The sequence below is a fragment of the Poecilia formosa genome, unplaced genomic scaffold, assembly GCF_000485575.1.
Source record: "Poecilia formosa unplaced genomic scaffold, Poecilia_formosa-5.1.2 Scaffold540, whole genome shotgun sequence".
Lineage (NCBI taxonomy): Eukaryota > Metazoa > Chordata > Actinopteri > Cyprinodontiformes > Poeciliidae > Poecilia > Poecilia formosa.
Window position 1 is genome coordinate 226,049 of NW_006800479.1, and position 4,673 is coordinate 230,721.

The window sequence follows — 4,673 nt, forward strand, 5'->3', positions numbered from 1 at the left end:
CTGACCGTCATTCTCTTCTGGGTGAGGATTTACCTGCTGTCAAATCGCTCTGGATGACTTTGTTTTTCCTGCATTGAGCTTTGGTGTAGCCAAACTCTGTCAAGTGCTTGTTTTTTAAATTGCGTATTAGATTTGTTGTGTTGACGCATTTTGACCTGCTTCACCCCGAGGTGTTTTTCCGCAACACTTAACTCGGGTCACATTCGAAAAAATCCAATCTGTGTTGCTCAGACTATCATAAAACGATCAGACGCAGGTCGCTTTACGGCAAAAAGAATTGGATTTGGGTCACTTCAGGCTGCAGTGTGAACACAGCCTAAGTCTCTATCTGTGTAGCTTAGAGCAGAAGCTGGACGACAGGGTTAAAGGTGTGTGTGTGTGTGTGTGTGTGTGTAGGTGTGTGTGTGTGTATGTCGTACCTGGCTGAGAAGCTGGCCATGGAAGATGGTGTTGACGACGCTCAGAACCTGCTTGATGAGGCGTTTCTGTGGGACTCCGGCCGTGTTGGTGTGCTTCCCGGTGTTCTCCAGCTCCTGCTGCACCTTGTCCAGCAGTTCGCACAGGAACTCTTGCGCGTCCTGCTGGGCGTAGCCCCTGAACGCGGGGATCAGCTGCCACACCGAGTGCAGCATGGCAAAAGGCGAGACCAGCGCCCACTTGCCGGACCACATGACCTGGAACAGGGTGTGCAGCTCGTGGCAGAGGGAGATGTGCTTGGAGCTGGGCTCTTTGGGTTGGATCAGCTCCATGCTGCGGCTGCGCGACGCCCCGCCACTCAGCCCCGACGTCGACTGGAGCCCCTTTCTCTGAGACAGGGGGAACTGGGTCGTGGTTTTCACAGTCAGCTGGTCGTGGACGGCAGACGCCAGCAGCTCCAGCGCCTGGGTCAGGTCCAAGCGGAGAAAGCACTCCCTGAAAACGTGCAGATGGCTTAAAACCTGCAGGATGGAGTTCATGTAGCAGGTGTTCCCCAGATTCCTCAGACCCGTCACGCCAGGAGTGACGGTGGGACGCCGTTTGAAAGGCGAGCCTTCCTGCTTGCTGCTCTGACGGCGGCGGACCGGCGTCTGGGCGCCGCGGGACGAGGATGGCATAGTTCTGGGCTTAGATTTTGGGTTAGAGGAACGTCTCTGGGATTTGGGGCAAGGCGGGGACTTTTTTGTCCGACCGGCTTTCTTAGGCACCGCAGTTGAAGGACTTCGAGTCCGTGACCTGCGAGATCGAGACGAGGCCGTTTGACTTTTTCTCTTCTTGCGATTTTTCTGAACAGTCGGCACGATGGTCGCATCCACGACTCTCTGGCTCTTCCGACGCAGACGTCGACTCTTTCTGATCGGAGCGTTCTCCAGTACCTCCTGGAGCTGGCGCTTCAGAGCACGCCGCCTCTCCCTTGCCTCCCGTTTCTGTTCTTCCTCTTCCTCCCTTCTCTTCTCCTCTTCCTCTCTCCTCTTCCCACAATCGGTTAAACCAAACCAGAGGCGGAAGATGCGTCCGATGAGGGCCCGGCGGCGATGCCAGAGGGCGGTAAACATTCGGTCCTCATCTCTCAGCTGCAGCTCGCTGGCGCCGCATGGTATGAGCGCGTCCGATCCAAAGCTAGCTGAGCGCAGGGTTCGGCCGCTGCGCGTTGTGACCTCATAGCGCTGGCTCTGGATGGCGCTGAGGGTGCTTCGGAGTAGCTTCAGATCCCCGGTAGCGTTATCATTCAGCACATAGTCGTCGCACAAGTAGCAAAACACATACAGCTCGTTAACCTCCATCGCCAGTGGGTGGCGCTGCTGCTGGAAGTGCTGGAGAGCATGCTCCTCGATGTAGCGGCCGCACGCCACATGCGCGCAGCCCAGGCAGGCCCAAATAGACTCGGTGGTGTTGCAGTCCACACAGTGCCACTTCTGGGGGTTGAGGATGGAGTGGTCTGGGGCCAGGCGCAGCCGCCCCACGTGTTTACACCTGTCCATCACACAGGCCTGCTGGCCGGCCGGGCGCACCGCCTGGGACAGTCAGCGCCTGACTGTGGGTTCGCGTGCGAGGCAGAGAGCGTGTGTGTCGCTTTCAAACTAGCCTCATATTACCATGGTGACCACAGTGAGCGGAGAAATGGGAACATCCCAGGACATGGTTGTGGTTTCTGGAAGAGAAAAAAGCTGTATCTAATCTGTACTGAAGGTTTTATCAACCCAAAATAAAATGAAACACAATAAACTAACAGGCGGCAAACAAACTCTAACAATACATTTTAAAAATAAACCAACTTTTCAGTGAATAAGAGTTTATTTTGTGCTTTCAAACAGTTTAGAAAAATGAAATTATACTATAGAGCCATTTAACCAGATTGTGTGAAATAAAATATCTTATTAAGCACCTTTTGCTATCCAATTATTAATCAGTTAATAATGTTGCCTTCCTTGTAAAAAGTGGGGGGAAAAAAGCGTATTAGCTCTTCTTTTAGCCAGCTGACCAGCAGTGTGCAGCAACAGTTGCACAGTCTGTGCTTCATTAGCTCAATGAAGATAAAGGTCAACGGAAAAATATTCAGAATCTTTATCGACTTGTGTTTGTAAGTAATCCTTTAAATTAAAAAAAAAATTAACATTCTATAATAAAAGATTCTCGGCTGATGGAAAATAATCTTGTACATTTTGGAATTTAAAATCCGACCCAGACCTAAATTAGCCAGTTAAACTTGGATGTGAAACATCAACCTAAACCTGTTCTATAAATAGTAACAGAAACACAAACTCACTGAGCCCAGAAAGACAAACAGCATGAGAGCGGCATGAATTAGCACTTCCTGTTGAGCTTATATCGGTGTTTTAGTTGTAGACGTGCTTAATAAACATACGTCGTGTTAGTTTCAAACCACTTTTAAGTGTAATTAAACAATCATTCAGGAAATACACTTGAATAAATATCTTCTTTTTCTGTTGGATTCAAAACTACAACCTATAAAAATACCCAAAGTCAGAATTTTGGGCATAAAAATATCTGAAATTGGCATCACTCAGTAAAAGCCTGACATCATTTCTGGTTATAATGAGGATGTTGAAATTTCCACACTGAGGTATAATAATCACATGTTCTCATCTCTCCTCTGCACTGTTGCTCTCCTGCATAAATCCCTCAAGGAAAAGCGATTTCTTCATTTATGGACAGTGTGTGACTCACTCAATCGTTGTTCCGACTAGATCAGGAAGAAATCTTACACACGTCAACACTCTACAGCATTGGATTAGCTAAATTAAACTGCATTATTTCTGACTTATTAAAACTACAGAACTCTTCAACTTTATGAGACTATCACTTTTTGATCTACAGTAACAAACGTGCTGTTTGGTCTGAATAAGTCTATTGCATGTTAATTAACTCTTAATATACTGGTGTTAATCCTCCCTCAGGGAACATCTTTTATTTTGACAAACAGCTCTTTAAACTTTTGCAAACTTTCCGTACTAAAATGTTTATATGCAAATCACAGATCATAAAAGCTAAAACGACTGTTGTTCATGGACTCGAGTCGATCATTGCGCTTGTTTACCTTTTTATAGTGCAGGAGTGGGCGTGTTTATTCTTTTTATAAAGCATAAATATCAAGGATTATGCAGTAATTTAATATATTTGATTTTTCTTATGATGTATCCACTTATAGCTGCAACAGAACATTCACTTAATATATTAAAATAATAGTGGTATAATTTAGCATTAAGAGTCGTGATTGTTCAGAGAGCTAGCCAGGATTTATCAGCGAGTTAGCGCGCTTTACCAGGTTTGTCCTTGTGGTTGCCTGGTCTGAACATGAAGCTTCATTGTTGCATAAATGCATAATAAATACGACCTATCTGAAGACAACCATTAAACGGTAAAAGAAACAACAATTAATTTCACATCAGCATGAGAATGTCTTCTGTTTTATCATGATAATATTTCAAAAAGTGGTAAATCCCCAGTTGCTAACTTGAGCCAGCTAGCTACGGCTAACCCGAGATCTCTGGGATTTATAAAACAAAATATAAACCTAGAGACTCACCAAACACGAGAAACAACACCGTCGAGCAATTTAAACATAAATTAGAGTTTATCCACAGTTTCCGGTGCATATTATTCCTGTTTTCAGATTTGTGATTAAGAGATTAGTGAGCTGCTAATTTTAGCCTAGCATGCTAACTAGCATTAGCAAGCCGGGTTGATATCCCAACTAGTTCACGCGTTATCCGAGCCGCCGTTCACGGCGTCCGTTGGGACTTTCCACCAACTCCCAGATTATGATCAAACACAGTTCTCATGGACAAGACAAGTCATTATTTTAAAAGGACGCAGCTTACCGAGGCTCCCCTTCACGGTTTACTCCTCTGTTTCTAAAATGTTCGCCATCTTGTCAATCCCTGTCGCGTGGTTAGTTCGAGCGCGTCCACGAGACGTGACGTTTTTGTTGTTGTTTATATTGTTGCTGGTTTGCTGGTTGCTAATTAGTTATCATTTACAACCAAACGTGTGCGTCACATTCACCTTTTCATTTGCTTTCTTCAGTTTGACAGCTTTAAAATATTCTTACGTATCTTGATGAATTTATTAAACACCAAATTTGGATTTATTAAAATGATTATTTTTATTAAATAATTTCAGAGGAATTCATTTACAAAAGAGAAGAATATCACCACAGGTAGATACGTGTTATA

The 4,673-nt window shown here is 45.2% G+C and overlaps 1 pseudogene; it reads right to left on the minus strand.

The window, feature by feature from the left end:
• Positions 1-153: 153 nt before the first annotated feature.
• LOC103129383 (ubiquitin carboxyl-terminal hydrolase 44 pseudogene) lies at positions 154-4,401 on the minus strand (annotated as a pseudogene).
• Positions 4,402-4,673: the final 272 nt, after the last annotated feature.